The sequence below is a fragment of the Hypanus sabinus genome, chromosome 3 (assembly GCF_030144855.1).
Source record: "Hypanus sabinus isolate sHypSab1 chromosome 3, sHypSab1.hap1, whole genome shotgun sequence".
Taxonomy (NCBI): domain Eukaryota; kingdom Metazoa; phylum Chordata; class Chondrichthyes; order Myliobatiformes; family Dasyatidae; genus Hypanus; species Hypanus sabinus.
This window is the reverse complement of record NC_082708.1, coordinates 54,887,309-54,907,469: the sequence shown is the minus strand read 5'-3', so window position 1 is coordinate 54,907,469 and position 20,161 is coordinate 54,887,309. Positions and strand designations below refer to the sequence as shown.

At 39.4% G+C, this 20,161-nt stretch overlaps 1 protein-coding gene across 3 annotated transcripts in view; it reads left to right on the top strand.

The window, feature by feature from the left end:
- Nucleotides 1-1,165: 1,165 nt before the first annotated feature.
- The window catches only part of nck2b (NCK adaptor protein 2b), a 79,349-nt gene continuing 60,353 nt past the window's right edge, over nt 1,166-20,161 (top strand). Inside the window, exon 1 of one of the 3 annotated variants that reach the window (XM_059964379.1) lies at nt 1,166-1,294. The gene's annotated coding sequence lies outside the window, so the exon portion shown is untranslated. Of the gene's footprint in view, nt 1,295-3,539; nt 3,667-3,874; nt 4,033-20,161 lie in introns of those variants that run through there. The other 2 variants (XM_059964378.1, XM_059964376.1) reach the window with 2 other exon arrangements.

Genomic DNA, 20,161 nt, shown 5'->3' with positions numbered 1-20,161 from the left:
GGATGGGATACATATAGATTCATGTAATTTGCAAAATGAATAATGTTTTTAAATTGAATAATGTTTTTAAATTGAATTATAAAAATACTATCTATTTGCCGCTATTCCAAGTCACAAAATAACTAAAGTGAATAGTTTGTAAATTGTGATATCATTTGGTGTTAATCAATTTTATGAATTAATACATTTTACAAAAAAAAACAAGGAGCATAATACCAAAAATAGTTTATTAACCTTATAAGCTCCATTTCTATCTGTGGAGGAGCCATTAATTTGCAGGTTAGTATCATGACCGCTTGATAATAATGCTGCAATCATGTTAGTTCACTGCATTTGATGCACAATTACTTTTTGATCACTTAGCAGATGACGGAAGTTCAACACTGGTTGGCAATTGAAAAGTTACTTTGCCAGCCTTTGAACTTACTGGATCATTAACCTTACTGATGCAGTATTTTCAGCATTTTATTTTTATGCCAACGAAAGTAATTACCTCAATGTCTGATTACTGATTTGCAACTGCTTTTATCTTGTTTGCTGAAGTCACAATTCTGGCTGCAGGATATCTACCTTGTTTGCATTTTTCTTTAGCTACCAAAGAAACACAGAAATGTAAGTGAAGCGTTTTATTATTTCTTATCAATATCATAAACTGTTTTACAAAACATTAACTCACATAAGGGAGCAGGAAAAATGTGTCTTACTCCAAGCAAGATGACATTCACATGTAGATGTCCTTTTATTGTTTTCATTGGCCGAAAAAGATTTGCTGTGAACCACTTCTATGATCTTATTTATACCAAATAATTGAGTGACTGGCTCAATTATTGTTGTTCTACATAAAAATTCTAAATCTGAACACTATTATAACAGGATTTGGCAGAAACTCAATGACTGATGCAGCTTCCTAAAGGAATCCCACCCATAATCTGTGCTTTACTAAAACTACTTTTCAGGTTCAGTTGTACTGCAATTCAGTGCAATATTAGAAAATCATCTTAATATTTTGAGTGGGCAGGTATGATTACCCTGCTTTAACAATTTTCACTACTAGCTTTGCTTAGAGATTACATTCTGATTTAGGAGATTGTGAATTCATGTCCAAACCAAACTACCCTGGTGGCAATTCAAGGAATACTAACATGCCTTATGTCTTATATTTCAGGTAGAATATTAAACTTTTTGCAGTGCAATATTGTTCCAATAGATCCCATTGGACAATCTGAAAGGAAGTAGAGAACTCCTTTGGTGCTTTAACCAGGCTCTATCCCTTAATTAAGATCACTCAATACAGGTAATTTGAACGTATATTTTATTGCTGTTTGTAAGTTAAAATTGGTTTATTTGTTTGTCAACAGAGTTTGAACTTCAAAAATGGGCTTCCATTGGCTGGGAAGCCAATCTCAATGATGAGAATCTCAGTTGCATCTCAATGATGTGAAAGGCATTATATCAATACAAGTTATTTCTTTGAAAACAAAATACAGTTACTGGAAATATAAAACTGAATCACTTCCATTGGCAAAACCTTCAGAAATGAAACCCAAAAGACTCCTTTGAGAAGAGAAAAGGAAGAGGGAGTAAAACAAACAACAAATAATCCAAGTCAAAGCCAAAACCAATCACTTTCCAAAGGCATAAAGGTGAAACAGAAAGCTGTTAAACAAAATGAACAACATCTCTATGTGATAGTCAGAAGGCATTGAAAGAACAGAAGAACATGAAAAGAACTAATATAATAAGTAGAACAGGAAGAACATAAGGGATAAAATGAAAACAGAATTTTAGAAATGTGGTCCACCAATCTTAAAAATGTAAAAATTAAAGGTCATAGATATAATTATTCTGTTGAGTGGATTTTGACATGGATCAGATGGACCGAATTGCCTCGTTCTGTGCCATAATAAGTGTTAAGTAAGTCAGACATTTAGGAGCAGAAACACATATGACTGTATATTGATAGTCTACATGGAATTTCTTATGGCTTCTATTCAGAAGTATTCAAACTCACTCCACATGTTGCTTAATTGGGTGAAAATAAGTCTACAAAGTTGTATTTGACTTCCTAACCCCAAAATCATTGAAATTTCCAAGAATGTCATAGGCACTTTTTCATGATAAAACAAAAGCAATTTATTAAAAATATTGAGTATATCAAATAGACACTCAAACAACAAGAGATCATCCACCAGTGAGTCACTTTTCTCTCTCCATTACTACTGGATGTTTTCAACATTTTGTGGTGTATTTCAGATTTCCTGCAACTGCAGTAATTTGCTTTTAGATTTAGATACTTTATTGATCCCAGAGGAGATTATAGTGATATAGTAGCATAACAAGTACACAGATATACATATTAGAAGCAGAAAGAATGAAAATTAAGTTACCTCAAACAGTCTAACAGTCAGCACTTTCCCAGCTATAGGTTGACTCATTATAGAGCTTAAGGGCCAAGGGTAAGAATGATTTGAAAAAGTGCTCTTTGGAGTAGCACAGTTGTCTTAATCTATGACTAGAAGAGCTCCTCTGTTCAGCCGAGGTGGTTTGCAGAGGGTGAGAAACATTGTCTGGAATTGCCAGGATTTTCTGTAGGGTCTTTTGTTCTGCTACAGCTTCCGGTGTGTCTAGTTTGACTCCTATCATCGAGCCAGTCTTTCAAATCAGTTTATTGATCCTGTTGGCATCACCCACATTGATGCCATTGTCCCAGCACACCACCATATAGACAATTGTACCAGCGACAGCAGACTAGTACAACATGTGAAGGAAGGGTCTGTATATTCCAAAGGGCCTCCATCTCCTCAGGAAGTAGAGCCGACTCTGGCCCTTCTTGTACACAGCCTCTGTGTTGGTACTCCTCTCAACTTTTTTGTCTAATCTTATGTTTTCAAGACCTTATGTCTTCAAGGTATAGCCATTTGTACTAGATTATACAAATATTACAAACATTTCTCTTTGGTGTCTGACTGACAAGGGACTGAATCTTTCATAACATTGTTTTGTCACAGTGAAGATTGCAATTCAGCTCTTGGAATATTTATTATAAATTACTATAACTGCACATTTGAACGTGGTATAATGTAAAGATTTTTACTCATGTATTTGAAGGATGTAAGTAATAAAGTCAATTCAATTCAATAAAGTCTATATTGTCCTAAAATAGTGAGATGATTCTGCTACTTAAATCAACGGAAAGATTAATAGATTAAGCAAGGATGTTAAGAGTCACAGAACCAGGAGTTAAGATACAGATCAGCCATCATCTAATTTAACGACATGCAACATTGATAGCTGTTCCTTCGTTCCAGGAGCATAGCAGGTGATTCACCTAACCACTGAATTGAATTGGTTTAACCTTTAATTTGTTCAAAAGTTCCTGTAGCTCTGGGAAAGAAAAACCTTATATTAAAAAAAATCTTTCCTGCTGGGTATTAATTGTGCATTAATTAAGCAGTTTTCTTAAATGTAAAAAAAAGGTCTCAAGTAATTTATTGTGTAGCGTATTAGCTTAGGTTTGTTATTAACTATATTAGGTAGTACATCGAAAACTAAAAAGGTCAGTGCCTGTCAGTATTATTGACGTGGAGGCCCACTACAATGTTTAAAGAGCTGTCAAAATGCCATGTGAGAATGTGGGATCCTGTAAAAAGGAACAGAAAAGGGGAGGTAGGAAGAAACCAAATACCACTCTCACATTGTTGGTGAAAATGCTTTGTTTTTGCTGAAGCGCGCTTGCTGTAAGTTCCCAGGACGGAGAAACTCAGCGCCTGGTCTGACCGAGCCGCCGCTCTCTTTTGTTCCGATCCCGGGCATCTGGCGGCGGTGGGGATTGGGAACGGGACGGCGCGGCGCCTGCGCAGTTGCGTGATTCCTGGTGCAGGCCGTTTGACCTCATCCCTGGAGTAGGAGGAGGAGGGAAGCGGAACCGGGATCAGTGGGATTGGCCGCTCCGGCAGCGGGAAGGGAAGCGGAGAAGACGGAGCAACGAGGGAGTGGGAGGCAGGCAGTCGGAGAGGAGCCGTTGGGACAGAGGTGAGTGGCGCCGGCGGCAGTGTGGAAGATGGGCACCCGGTGCCTCTGCGGCCTCTTTGCTCCAGGGCCCGTTCCCCGGGGCTCGACACTCCTGGATACCGAGTCTCGAGTGATTGTCAGCGGGAAACCAGCAGTGCCCTCTCCCTTCCTTCGCTATCAGAGCGTGGGGAAGTTGAGTAGAAAGGCGCAGCCCTGCGATAAGGGACAAAAGCATCACGGTACCACGAAGTGCAACTAGCTTTACGTTTAGCTTTCCTTTCCTTCAATTCTAACGCTGAAGTTGAGGTTTAATCTCTGTAACGCTCATTTGGAAAACGGTACCAAGGATGTAGTAAAAGCCATTCACGTTTTTTTCGGACGTGTTGCCTAAGTAACAAAACTACCGACGGAGTTCCCAGAAATGCTAATTTTAAACCCATGACCCTTTTTGTTCAGCCTTTCTCCCTTTAACTTCCTTTCAGTTTCCTGTTTGTAATTTTTGCTGAGCTCTCGGCTGCTTTGCGGGTGTCAGAAGGCCTCTGGAAATGTTCCTAGAATTTGACTGCTGGCAAGGTGTTGAATGTTAAGACACACTACAGTACAGAATGTCTTCACCTGGATCCATGAAAACTTAACATTTGGTGGATTGGGAGCCAATTTAAGATAACGATCATTAGGTGAAGGTTAATGTCTAGGGTAAGATGAAGAAATGGAAGAGTCAGATATGGATATAATCCAAGTAAAGATGAGAGACAAATAGGTTGAAGAAAGAGATTACTGAAGTGAATGTAGATATGCTTTTGATGGGGAAGGTTATGGAGTTGGAAACAGTGCCTAGTTAAAACGTATGCATTGTCAATAATCAGCAGACTAGAATTTAGCAACTTTGGGGAGAACATATTTTAATTCCCCCAATGTTTAACAAGAGAAAAGTTGAGGTTGAGAGCATGAGTTCACAATTTCTTTTTTTAAGATAAGACCTGAGAATATCTGGTCAATGGGGTCATTTTACAGTACTTGGTCTTTATGATGATATAATGAACACTCTGCTCTTGTTCTCCAAATCAGTGAAGTATATAAATAGAGTTGCCTGCCTAGATCCAGCACACACAAATAAATTGCTTCGAATGTTACTGAAATCGACTGAGTACATTCCAGTGAATAAAAAAAATTCTGAAAGGAATAATACTTCACAATTGAGAAATAGTTCTGCGCTTTTAAGTTGGTTGAATATCTCTTCAGCAGTTATATTCAGCATTTCTTACTAGAGGTTTTGGACTCATTTAATGTAGTTTTTTTCACATTGGGGTTGGAAAATTAACATTGAAACTACTATGAATGGTTTGGTATAGACTTTTCTACTTCATTCTCAACAGTTAGAAGTATTGCATCCAAAAGTTAACAGCTGTTCAGAACTGTATATTTTCAATCATGAAATTGTGTGCAAGAGTCTCTTTGCAATTTAATTCTGCTTTGCAATATCTTAGATTATTAAGAGCACTGGATGTCATATTGTTCTTCACTTGTACTAAATCTGGATAACTAGTTCACTTGGAACAGAAACTTATCAAGAAATGCTTATGCATAATTGTGACATCAGAATTTGAAATTATTACTTTCTCAGTGTTCATATCAAGATACTTTGCGTTTCACTCCTTGGGTTTGAGTAACTTCCTGCAAATGTTGCTTTTTTGCCAAGGAAAAATGTGACCTGATAGATACTGTTTCCCACTGAACTAGAGTGAACATTTGGTGGGGGTGGGGGGGGGGAGGGGAGGAGTGTAATGCTTCATTTATAAATGTAAATAAGAACCAAAATGTGTGATTTGGCTTCTGTTTTGTCATTGTTAGCCAGATAATTTTGCCAGAAAGGAAACCCATCTTGGTGAATTTCCAGAAGTTGAAGAATGTCAGATGTGGCTTTTGATTTTGCTTTCCTGCGTTCTGAGTTGGTAGTTCAAAGGACAGATAAAGTGTGAAGCAAAAAAGTGTCAAAATGAATTCATAATTGCTTTTATGTATTCTGCTGGTACTGGATATTTATAGAACCACTTATGATATCATGGCTCTATTCCCAATTATTCACAAGAAGTGATGTGCAGCAGCTGAAATCTGTTTGGTTTGGTTTTATTTGATTTGAAACATTAGAACAAATTTTGTATTATATTTACTGTGTAGACTTGGGTAGCTTTTGGAGGAAATTTGGTGCTGACTATTTCATTGCTGGCACAGGGCATGCTGTGATGATTAGACAGACATTAATGTTATTACATTTTCAGGCAACATTGATTTTTGTATGCCTCTGAAGAAATGCCATTATCAAATACTGGAGTTTTATCAACAATAAGTAGACAGCTTTTTTTTTGGAAAATAACTGGCGAGAGTGGCGGAAATCCCATGTTTTTCTTGATGTAGTTTTCTTCTGAGCTCTGTTCCATGGTTAAATTAATTCATATATGAGATTTTTAACAAATGTACACACTTTCTGGAAACGTTCTCAGTCATGAAGTCCCTGTATCTTGTAGTGGAGCAAAGGTGTTTCATAAGTTCCAATAGGATGGAAGCTAGCTATAGCACTATTTGCTTTACCTAAAACTATTTGTATTCAGCAAAAGAATTAAACTGACAGTGAACCCCATAATTGACTTGCTTTGAATGCCCATCTCAGTTCAATGTAAATATACTTTTGGGAATTGAATTTCCTCTGAACTTTAGACTTGAAATAATGTGTACCGTTATGCTCATTTTGTCTATATTAAGTACTCTATCCAATCTTGAGATAAATACTCATTTATATCTACAGAATCCAAGTATTTCTACCTAACAGCAATTAACTCTATGCCTTCATCACATCCTCAGTCTAGGTTGGTTGGTCATTGACAGAAAAACACATTTCACTGTTTCAAGGTACATGCAAAAAAAAGCTAATGTCTCATTAACTACCTTTCAAATACATACTGGAGAGCTTATGATCAAAGTTCTTAATATAAAGAACAGTCATCAATGATATTGGATTTTTTTGAGCATGAGATGTGCAAGAATATCTGATTGAAATAAACAGTGCTACTAAGAACTGTGGTGATAGAAAAATGGTTAGTTTTGTAACTAGGTGAAGGACTGTTGGCAGGATATGAGAGATCATTGCATAAATGATCTGCTCACTTTCCAGAACTACGGAATGTGAACTGAAGCATCAGGGAATGGCCTGCAAAATAATCCCATGCAGCAAGTGTGTGCTGTAACTGAAAAATTAGATGATTTTACATTATATTCCACCAACGTCATCATGATCATGTTTACTAATTACACTATTTAAAGTTAATTGTTTATTTTACATAGCATGCAATTATTGTGCTTGTTTTGAGAACCAGTGCCATAAATGAATTCTTTTTCAATATTTTTATTAATTTTTACATAGAATAGAGTACCTGAGGATATATATTATGAATTTTAAAAAAGATAGAATAGTACCGAATAGATAATATTTAAATCACACTTGCAATCATTAGTACCCTATATTCATAATCAAACATACATTAATTAAATTGTAATTTGAGTTGTAATAATTTTATTATAAAAACAAATCTAAACCCACTACCAAGTTCGAAGCTGTTTGGTAAAGAAAGAAAGACGAAAAAAAATCCTTATCACATAGTGATTTATGTTATTAGCCAACATCTGTACTTTAAGACCAAATCGAAGGTTTTGAAAGTAGTTCAAAAATGGTCCCCACAATGTTTCAAAGTCTTGGTTAGAATCAGAAATTGAACAACGGATCTTCTCTAAATTTAAGCATGACATAACATCGCGTAACCATTGAGTGTGAGGAGGCGGAGCAACATCCTTTCATTTCACCACCGCCCTCCTAGCTATAAGAGAAATAAAAAGCCAATATATGCAAATTAGATGTCTCCAAAGTTATGCCTTTTTCTCCAACAATACCAAGCAAGGCAGTCAAAGGGTTAGGCTTAAAATTTACTTTAAAAAGTACAGAAAAAGTTTGGAATACTCCCTTCCAGTATTTTTCAAGACTCGGACATGTCCAGAACATATGGATTAGTGAAGCCTCTCCATTGTTACATCTATCACAATAGGGAGATATATCCGGATAAAAATTAGATAGCTTGTCTTTGGACATGTGGGTCCTGTGGACCACTTTAAATTGTAGGAGGAAGTGGCAAGCACATAGTGATGAAGTGTTAACCAATTAAAAAATTTCATTTCAAGCCTCCTCAGAAATTTAAATCTAAATCTTGTTCCCAGGCATTTTTAATTTTGTCTAAAGGAGCCTCTTATTCCCAACAACATACCATAAATATTGGACATTGAGCCATTATGAAAAGGTTTCAAATTAGAAATTACATTTAAAGTTCTTATCAGGACTCATAGGAAATATATGTAATTGAGATTGCAGGAAGTCTCTAATTTGTAGATATTGAAAAAAGTGGGTTTTTGGTAAGCTATATTTAGCTGACAGTTGCTCAAAATGACAGTTCCTCCAACAAACATCCTGGAAGCATTTGATACCCAATCTATCCCATTCTTTAAAAACTACATCGGTCATAGAAGTTTTGAAAATCAATTAGAATAAATGGGACTAGAAAGAGAAAATCTCAATAAACCAAAGTATTTTTAAAATTGTAACCAGATCCTCAAAGTATGTTTAACTACCAAATTGTCAGTTAGTTTATTTAAAGATAAAGGAAGTGAGGATCCAAGAAGAAAAATAATAGATCATTTTTTAAGAGTTAGCTTCAAAAGAGACCCATATTGGACAGTCCTCACGATTAATGTATTATGACCAAAACGTAAGATTTCGTATATTAACGGCCCATTAATAAAACCTAAAATTTATTAAAGCTAAACCTCCATTCTTAACTTTTTGAAAGTGAACTTTATTTAATCGAGAATGTTTGTTTTTCCATATATACTAAAATGGAATTGAATCAAGAGAATCAAAAAAGGACTTGGGAATAAGACCCAGGTAAGGTCTGAAAAAGGTGTATAAATTTAGGCAGGATATTCATTTTAATAGAGTTAATTCGGCCAATCAACGATAGAGAGAGGGGCAACCAGTTTGATAGTGCCCTTTGTGTAATTCAATAGGGTAAGAAAATTTTCTTTAGGTGTTTAAAATTAGTGATTGTTACTCCCAAGTAGGTAAATTGATTTCTTACAATTTTAAAAGGAAGGTTAGTATTAATTGATACCAGATTATTCAAGGGGAAAAGTTCACTCTTATGTAAATTCAATTTATATCCTGAAAACTGGCTGGAACAGGAGAGTAAAGAAAGTGTAGGAGGTAACGAGATCTCAACATAGAAATAAAAAGCAATAGATCATCAGCATAAGTGAAACTTGGTGGGTAGTTCCTCTCCTTAAACCAGTGATATCACTAGATTCTCGAAAAGCAAAAGCTAAAGGGTTCTAAAGCCAGATCAAAGACCAAAGGGCTCAAAGGACATCCTTGTCTGGTTCCACATTGGAGTTTAAAAGGTTTAGAATTCTGAAAATTAGTAAGAACCCGAGCAGAGGGAGATAAATATAGTAATTTAACCCATTGAATGAAATCGGGGCCAAAGTTAAATTTTTCTAAGGTTTTAAATAGATGAATTCAGCCTAGTGTTGGCGATGCTGATGTTGTACATCATCAACCAGAATAAAGTTAGCTTGTGAAACAATAGTTTCTAAACTTTTGAAATTATAATCCAAATTGAGATAAAGCAATAAAAAAGGTTTGGTTCAGTATCCTTGCTGTTTCTAGTAGTGCACTCTTCTAGACCGAGATCTTGGATGTTGTTCCAGTGATATGTTGGAGCTACTCTCCCAATCCAGGTGTTACAGCTCCAAGTGCTCCTCTCACAACTGGGATTGGTCTGGCTTTAACTTTTCACATCTTTTCTATCTGCTCTTTCAAGCCCTGATACTACTACAGCTTCTCATATTCTTTCTTGCTGATGTTACTGTCATCAGATTGCCGCATCTATTACTGTTGTTTTCTTATGTTCCTTGTCCAGTATTACAGTGTCTTGGTTGGTTGGCCTACTAATCGGTCTGTAATTTGAAGTCCCACATGATCTTAGCTCTGTTATCCTCCCCTGCATTCTTGGGTCTTTCCCATTTGTTCTTTGGAGTGTCCAATCCATACTCAGCGCAGATGCTACTGTACACAATTCCTGCAATGTGATTGTGCTGTCCCTGCCTGCATCTTGCACCCTGTTACTAATGTGCTGGATGGTTTCAGCAGTCTCCTTGCACACTCTGCATCTTGGGTGTTGTCTCGTGTGGGGTAGCCCTGCTTCTATTTTTCTTGTGCTCAGCACCTATATATAATGTGTGTGTTAAGAAATATTCACATAAACAGCAACACTCTAAATCATTTATTACTAAGGTTTTTAGTTTCAACATTGGAATAAAATTAGCTGCAAGATAAATATCACATTTAGTTCTGAAATTGGATACTGATGTTAAAAATCATTTATTATAATCTTGATTTTTTTTTAAACTGCAGTGTAGAAGTATTGAGCTATTTCTGTCAGGTGCAAGAGAATTCAATTGAGCCACAACTGATAGCAATTCCTTAAAACTTTGACCCTCTTGAAGGAATATTTTCAGATGCAGAAACCTGGGGCCACAATTGCTGCCAGCATATTCAGGCCAGCAATTCATTGTCTCACAGAATACTCTATAAATCAAAATATATGCAATGTTTATTCTATGTCATTAATGCAAAGTTATCCCTTACAGACACAGACATACTTTATTGATCCCGAGGGAAATTGGATTTCGTTGCAGCCGCACCAACCAAGAATAGTGTAGAAATAAAGCAATACAAAACCATAAACAATTAAATAATAAGTTAATCATTCCAAGTGGAAATAAGTCCAGGACCAGCCTATTGGCTCAGGGTGTCTGACACTCCGAGGGAGGAGTTGTAAAGTTTGATGGCCACAGGCAGGAATTCCTATGACGCTCAGTGTTACATCTCGGTGGAATGCGTCTCTGGCTGAATGTACTCCTGTGCCTAACCAGTATGTTATGGAGTGGATGGGAGTCATTGTCCAAGATGGCATGCAACTTGGACAGCATCCTCTTTTCAGACACCACCGTCAGAAAGTCCAGTTCCACCCCACAACATCACTGGCCTTACGAATGAGTTTGTTGATTCTGTTGGTGTCTGCTACCCTCAGCCTGCTGCCCCAGCACACAACAGCAAACATGATAGCACTGGCCACCACAGCCTCGTAGAACATCCTCAGCATCGTCCGGCAGATGTTAAAGGACCTCAGTCTCCTCAGGAAATAGAGACGGCTCTGACCCTTCTTGTAGACAGCCTCAGTGTTCTTTGACCAGTCCAGTTTATTGTCAGTTTGTATCCCCAGGTATTTGTAATCCTTCACCATGTCCACACTGACCCCTTGGATGGAAACAGGGGTCACCGGTGCCTTAGCCCTCCTCAGGTCCACCACCAGCTCCTTAGTCTTTTTCACGTTAAGCTGCAGATGATTCTGCTCGTACCAAAATGATTTTGCTCGTACCTGTAGCAAAAGGACATTGTATACATCTTAACACTGAACATTTCATTCTGTTCACAAGTGTGATCCTGAGATTTTGGTTGATTTTCATGTAAGCTGCACTGTCTGTGTTGCAGGTTTCTGGATTCAATGTTGAGTTTGCTGATTTCAAATAATAGTCATTCTTGCATGCTGTCTCATATTTCCAGATCTTTGTTCCTTCTGGTATTTTGAGGTTTCCTGTTCATACCTCTCATCCGCATGCCTTTTGTAAATCATGAACTTTCAGTATATTTTAGCCAGTACCAGCATTTAGTTTGTTTTTGGCCTTCATCCCATCATAGATTCTCTGTTTTCTGCTCCCCAAACCCCAACACCCCTGACTGTCAGCTTTAAATTTCTCCCAATTCTGAGGAAGGCTCAGAAATCTCAAACATTTAAGTATTTCTCTCTATGTAAAAACAGCTTACCCCACTTTCCATTTCTATTTTTTTACAGCATTTCTTTTGTTGACAAGAAGTAATTCTTCTCCATTAATTTAAATGGTACAGATTCAGAGAGCAAATTTCCTGGAGCTGAACAACTCCAGGAAGCTAGTGTTCTATATCACTGGTCTCCCATGAGGTATACAAAATTAGTAGTAGCAAGGATGGGTCAGGAAGTCCAGCATTTCCAGTTTTCTGAAGACTTCTGTGACAGCTCCAAACATTCTTGTATTTACAAGGTATGTGGAGGAAGATGCAGATAGAACTTGTGCTTTTCAGAGAAACTTGGAGTAACAACTCCATAGTAACATTGTACAATATTTAGATGTCGCAGATCAAATAAATAAAATGCTAGATCTGAAATTTCACTTCAGAATATGAAATGGTATGCTTGGTGACAGTTTGCATTAAACATGAATGTATACACAAGACTGCAGATACTGGAAATTATCCTTTGTCTGGATTGAAAAAGATAGATGGCCAGCATATAGGGGTGAGGAGAAGGGGGTGGGACAGATGGCGGGGTGTTTGACAGGTAGAGGAGGGATGGGTGGAAGTAAGGATAAGCTGGGCAGTGATTGATGGAGGCACAAAGGGCTGTAGATGATGGAATCTAGTTGGAGCAGAAGCTGGAGCATGGACCCAAATAAAGGAGAGGGATGGGTAGATGGCAACAGTGGGATGGGACTGAGTGGAAGGAGTATGTGGGTGGTGGGTAGATAGAGGAGGGGAAAGAGCCTGTGTGCTAGAGGGTTGGGGTGGTTGGGTGTGTATGTGAGGAACTGGGTAAGTCAGGAGGAGGGAGAAAGCATTGGAGAGGGAGCAGATTACCTGTATTTAGATAATTTGGTGTTCATGCTATTGGGTTGTGGATTACCAGGTGGCATATAAGGTGTTATTTCTCTGGTTTGCATTTGGACTCCCCTCAGCAGTGCAAGAGGCTGAAGGCAGGCATGTTGGTGTAGAAATGAAGGAAATTTAAATGACCCGCAGCCAGGAACTGCAGATGGAGTGCAAACACATAGCAAAGCAGTTGTCTGTTCTATAGAGAAAACCACATTAAAAGCACCACTAAAGACATTTAAGGAACTTGCATATGAATTTCACCTCATTTGGAAGGCATTTTGGTGTCCTGGATAGTGTTGCAGGGTAGGGATGGGTGTTGCACCTCCTGTAGTTGCAGGGGAGCTTTCTAAGAGGAATGATGAGGGATAAGTTAACCAGGGAGTCAATGTGAGAGTGAGCTTTGTAGAAAGCAGATGGAGTAGGGAGAGGAAGATGTGGCTTGTGGTGTAGCCATGCTATAGCTGGCAGAAATGTCAAAGAATTATGTACTGGATGCACAAGGCGGTGGAGCGAAAGATAAGAGACAAAGGGATCTCTTCTGTATCTGGGGGGAAGTGGAGTGAGAGCAGAAGCATGGATAATGGAGGAGACATGGATGAAGGCGCACTTAACCGCAGAGCAGTATAGCCCCAGTTCAAAAAGGAAGCAGACATCTCCAAGGTCCTGGAGTGGAGGTGGCTGAACTGAAAGGAGTGGTTCCCTTAGAATGAACAGGATAGGAGGAGGTTTTTTCTGGGTAGCTGTGCAAGTTGATGGCTTTGTTATGGATAGTTTGTCACCTGAGATGGAGACATCAAGAAAAGAGAGGTAAGTGTCAGAAATGGTCCAAGTAAATATGAGGCAGGGTAGAAGTTAGAAACGAAGTTGAACTGTCTCCATTTTCAGTTCAATCCACGGATTGCTCCTGGATTTACTTAACATTGCTTATAATGGCATATTTGTCTAAGGTCAAAAGCAGTGGGTAACTGCAAGATCCCTTCTTAGTTACATAACATCTTGGCTTAAAACACCCCCAATCATTTATTTAGCTGGCTGGTGGCATAGTGGCATCAGCGCTGGACTTCAGGGTGAGAGGTCCCGGGTTCGAATCCAACCAGCTCCCTTGCACACTCTCCATCCATGCTTGGGTTGATTGTCAAGCTCGTAACTCTACCTCTTTAATGGAAAAAAAACCTGGAGAGGGATGGGCTCCTCCGGGTTTCAGATGCCCAGCGTACGATGAGCAGTCACCAAAAAGATCGGTGCAAAAAGCTTGTCATGATGGCACCCCGACTACTCCACCAGGAGTTAAGGGGGTACACACACAATTATTTCGTGTTACTGAATCAAATTTCTGGAACATATTCACTACAAGCTCTGCAGCATTTCAAGAAGGCAGTTTCTTTTGAGGGCACATATGAATGGGGGGGGGGGGAAGAGAATAAATACTGCAAAAACATGATTGAAATTTAAGGAAATTGATGGAACTTTGATTTGATTCATATAACTACCAAATGGTTTTGGCATCGAAGGAATCTACTCCTGACTGGGAGTTGAAAAGAAAAATGAGAACTGTTATAGAAAATGTTCTATGGTGGTAGGATTTGTGCTATTTCATAGAATGGTGCAAAGCTCTCAGTTCTAGAAATGTTTGAGTATTTTGACATTCCGGTTTTTCTAAAACCTCAAACGGTTTATTTTAATTTCCAGAGTCAGTCCAGGATTATTGTTGACTCAAGGAAGTGATGTTTAACTTCCTATTTTTGCCATAACTTAGTGTCTGGAAAGAATTGCCAACAAATGTGTATGCAAAGGAATTCTGAAGTTCTAACACTGTAATAAAATATTTAATTTTATCATAATCTGTGAATAACTTTTGGATTTGCTAATTAACAGGTCATGTTTAATATTGAAAGGTACAAATTTTAAGGAATAGCCATCTTTAAGGAGCATTTTTGATTTTGCAAGGCAAATTTAAAAAAAAGTATAAATTGAGCAGCTCAATGATGTTCAATTTGTTGTTAGAACCTGAATTATTCTGCCTACTGCCTAATGATAGTCATGCAATAAGACTACAGTAATGGTCCCATTCCCATTCTAACATGTCAATCCATGGCCTCCTCTACTGTCTTGATCAGAAATCAATGTTCATGCCATCAGGTTGGAGGAACAACACCCTGTATTCTGCCTGATGGCATAAACATCGATTTCTCAAATTTCTGGTAATGCCCACCCCCAACACCCTTTTCCCTCTCTCACCTTATCTCCTTGCCTGTCCATCACCTCCCTCTGGTGCTCTTTCACCCCACCTCCCCTTTTTCTTTCTTCCATGGCCTTCTGTCCCCTCTGATTGGATTCCCCCTTCTCCAACCCTGTATCTCTTTCATCAATCAGCTTCCAGCTCTTTACTTCACCCTTCTAGTTTCTCCTATCCCTTTGTACTTCAACCTCTCCTTCCCCCACCTTTTAAGTCTATTCATCTTCTCCCGTTCCCCTCCCCCCCAGTCCTGCTGAAGGGTCTTGGTCTGATAATTGACTGTACTTTTTTTTCCAGAGATGCTGAGTTCCTCCAGCACTGTGTGTGTGTGTGTTGCTTGGATTTTCAGCATCTGCGGATTTTCTTTTGTTAATATTGGTCTGCAGTCACTTTGACCATTTTTTTAAAGTACTTTACATAAATTGTATTATACTGTAGTTTCCCTTTAAACTTGTCTGGTAACTTTGGAAACAAGCTGCAGTTTTTGGCTTGTGCATTCAATAGCTCATGATTTCCTCCCATTCATTTTAATTGACAGGAAATTGTGGGCTGACAGGCACACAGTGGAAAATGTTTGACATGGTTTCTTGTGAGCAGGTCTCTTATTTTTTAGGATCTCATGCTCCATTACATCAACGAGCAAGTTTAGTTTTGAATATTAATTTAATAATGTGTTCAGTAGTATATTATAAATGAATCCCCAGAATTAATATAAGGAATAAACTGTAAATGGTTTACATAAGCCAAAACCTTCCTTTTATTTCCTGGTCTTCCCAGTTGTGCACTGAAACTGAGGAAAGAAAATGACAAGAAATGGGCTATCTACCTCATGATGAATTTAATGCCATTTAAGGTCAATTTCATTTCAGGTGCCAGATTATTCATGAGGAGAGTTTGCTTGTATAAATTGCTCATAAGTCTGATTTGAACCATATCAAGTTACTGATCAAAGTAGCTAGAAAGTCCAGGGAGCTTGCAAAAAAATACTATTTGATTGCTATCTAAATACACGCTCTGTAGTTCTGATTCCACAGTGCCTGTGCCCCTTTTCATGAAGTGAAGGTGTACTGGAACTACAATTAAATAATATAGCCTTGCTTGTATTACACTTCAATTATTCAATGGCTGTAATTTAATATGTTACAGATGTTGAAAGCAGTATGGCCCTTGTTTCAAATGTTTTGTTAAGTGTTATCCAAGGACATTTTTTTAAAAACTAAGTGAAATGGAAGACATGCTGCAAAATTCAGATATTTAAATTTATTAGTGTATAAATGGTTTAGAAACATAGAAAATAGGTGCAGGAGTAGGCCATTTGGCCCTACGAGCCTGACCACCATTCAGTATGATCGTGGTTGATCATCCAACTCAAAACCCTGTACCTGCTTTCTCTCCATACCCCCGATCCCTTTAGCCACAAAGGCCATATCTAACTTCCTCTTAAATATAGTTAGGTTGACATCAAATTTCTGTAATGTTCTGTAATGTTTTGGTAGTTTTAGTTTTTTGTTCACAATGGAATCTATAATTCAGTCATCGAAGAGTTTATCATTTAGGTTTACAAAACTTAGAGATGATAAAATAGTCCAAAACCATTGTTCAGAAAAGCACAATTTTTTTTAAAGAAAAGTGTGAGATCTTGGGGGAGAAATCAGACTTCATGGATACATGAAAGAAATCTGAGATTCTCCTCAAACTTTATTGCTTCATTACCTCTTGCTGGAGATGAGCAGCTGGATACTCGAGATGGCACTGAGCTATGACCTCTATGCTTAGTATTAGTTTTTATTGTCATCTGACTACATACTTACAACCAAACAAAACAACATTCCTCCGGACCATGGTGTACCCACACAACATATTTTACACACATCACAAACCAAAATATTATACTATAAATAAGTTAAGAAAATATAATTCAAAAGGCATGTGGCAAAGAACAGCATAGCTTGACTACAGTAAACAGCTTGCTGTCTTCATGGCAAGACCTCAGTGGTGACAGGGTATTCATTAATGTCACACAGCCTGAGGGAAGAAGTTGTTACCCTGTCTGGCAGGAGTCCTGATGCTTCTGTACTTCTTTCCTCATGATAGTGGGTCAAACAGTTTCTGAGGTGGCTGGTAGGAATCCTCCACACTGCTTTGAGCCCTTTGTCTGCAAAGCTCTTGGTAAATGTCATAAGTAGGGGGGGGAAGGAGACTCCCGATGTTCCCCTCAATGGTTTTGCTATTCTCTATAGGTTCTTGCGGGCTGATGCCTTGCAGCTTCCATACCACACACTGATGTAGCCAGACAGGTGCTCCTGTGGAAAGTTGTTAGGGTAGGAGTGGGGAGCCTTGCACACCCCAATCTCCTCAGAAAGTGTAGACACTGCTCTGCCTTCCTGACTAGCGAGGAGGTCAATACAATCATCCCTCAGAAACTGAGCAGCATCTCTAGCACCATCACACTGAGCACGGGGGCTCCCCGGGTTGCGTGCTCAGTCCACTGCTGTTCACTCTGCTGACCCACGACTGTGCTGCAACACACAGCTCGAACCACATCATCAAGTTCGCCGATGACACGACCGTAGTGGGTCTCATCAGTAAGAATGATGAGTCAGCTTACAGAGAGGAGGTGCAGTGGCTAACAGACTGGTGCAGAGCCAACAACCTGTCTCTTAATGTGAACAAAACGAAAAAGATGGTTGTTGACTTCAGGAGTGCACAGAGCGATCACTCCCCACTGAACATCGACAGCTCCTTGGTAGAGATCGTAAAGAGTACCAAATTTCTTGGTGTTCACCTGACAGAGAATCTCACCTGGTCCCTCAACACCAGCTCCATAGCAAAGAAAGCCCAGCAGTGTCTCTACTTTTTGCAAAGTTTGAGGAAAGTCCACCCCCTACTCCCCCATCCTCATCACATTCTACAGGGGTCGTATTGAGAGCATCCTGAGCAGCAGCATCACTGCCTGGTTCAGAAATTGCACCACCTCATCACAGGACCCTGCAGCAGATAGTGAGGTCAGCTGAGAAGATCATCGGGTCTCGCTTCTCGCCATCATGGACATTTACACTACACGCTGCACCCACAAAGGAAACATCATTATGAAGTACCCCATGCACCCCTCATACAATCTCTTCTCCCTCCAGCGGTCTGAGAAAAGGCTCCAAAGCATTCGAGCTCTCACGACCAGACTACGTAACAGTTTCTTCCCCCAACCTATCAGACTCCTCAATACCCGAAGCCTGGACTGACACCTTGCCCTATAGTCCTGTTTATTATTTATTGTAATGCCTGCACTGTTTTTGTGCACTTTATGCAGTCCTGTGTAGGTCTGTAGTCTAGTGTAGCTTTCTCTGTGTTGTTTTTTTTAATGTTGTTCTGTCTAGTTTTTGTACTGTGTCATGTAACACCATGGTCCTGAAAAATGTCTCATTTTTACTATGTACTGTACCAGCAGTTATGGTAGAAATGGCAATAAAAGTGACGACTTGATTTATTGGTCCAGGATAAATATGTGCACACAAGAACTTTATGCTTTGTACTTCCTCCACCACAAAGCCATTGATGTGCAATGGAGGGTGTTCGACCTGTGCCTTCCTGAAGCCCACAATCATCTTTACTGTTACCCATGTTGAGACTCGGGTTGTCCTCACTGCATTTGACAAGCCTCTCTAACTTGCCTCTGAATGCCAGCTCATCATTTTTGCTGATGAGGCCAACCATGGTAGTACCATCAGTGAACTTGAGCTGAATCTGGCAGTGTAATCGTGAATCAGGAATGTGAACAGCAGAAGACAGAGCATACAACCTGCAGGGGCCACCAGTGTCCAGTGTTATAGGATGTTGTTGTCAACTTGGACTGATTGTGGTCTTTCCGTTTAGAAGTCAAAGGTCCGGTTACAGAGGGGGGTGTTGAGGCCCAATGAGGACAGTTTACCCAACAAACTCAGAGATTGTGCTAAATGCTGAGCTGAAGTCAATGAACAACATCTTAGCATACGAAGCATCCTTTTATTGGTGGGACAGCATGGAGTGGAAGGCTGAGGCTATGAATCATCAGTGGACTGGTTTGAGCAGTAGGTGAACTGGAAAGGCTCCAATATAGCTGGAAGGTGGGATTTTATATGATTCATCACCAGTCAATCACTCAAAGCTCTTCATGATTGTTGAAGTCAGTGCCGCTGGGCGGTAATTATTTAGGCCAGTTACCATTGTGCAGTTGTGCAGCGGAGTGCTGGTGGCTACCTTGAACCCTGCAGGGGCAATGGGCTCTTTCAGAGAAATATTAAAGATGTCCATTAAGACCTCTATTAACTGACTGCACAGTTCTTCAGTACCTGGCCTAGCAGGAAGGAAAGCATCACTGTCATTGACATGCAGGGTGGACTTGTAATTGGTTATGGTTTGTACATCTTCCCGCATGGGTTCTATGTCCCTGTGTCTGTGGATTTTCTGTGTGTATTCACACTTTGCATCCTGAAGGCTTGGGAGAGCATGACTCTTGCTGACCTTAGTCATTCTGTCCCCTGAGCTGGAAGCATCCTGATCCCCAAGTGCATTAACCTCTACAGTCACACTTGGTTTCTGGCTTACTCTGTAAGTGTGGTGTTTAATCATTGGCAGCATCCTCAATGCACTTGCTTATGTAGCCAGATGATGGGCATATTCATCAATGTTAATGTGATGATCGTAGGTAGCCACCTCCCTCAATATGCTTCAGTCCATGTTTTCAAAGCGGTCCTTCAGCACAAAGGTGGCACCTTCTGGCCAGATGCTGATCTCCCTGTGAAACAATTTGACTTGTTTAACGAGTGATCTGTAGGCAGGGATTAGCAATGTTGTGTTTTTAGTGTTTTATTTTTGGATCTTTGGGATTGTTTTTAGGGGCAGAGGGGGGGAATATGAATCAGGTTACTGTTTAGGGGCAAGGATGTAGGAGAATTAGAGGACAGGCCGGAGTGTTGCGTCTTCCCTCCTCTTTCAAAGGTCAGTGACATGGATGTGGGGATCTGCATACTGGGCCAGGATGTCAGGCTAATGACAAGTATGGACGAAGACTTCCCCAGGATCAACAAGTTGCC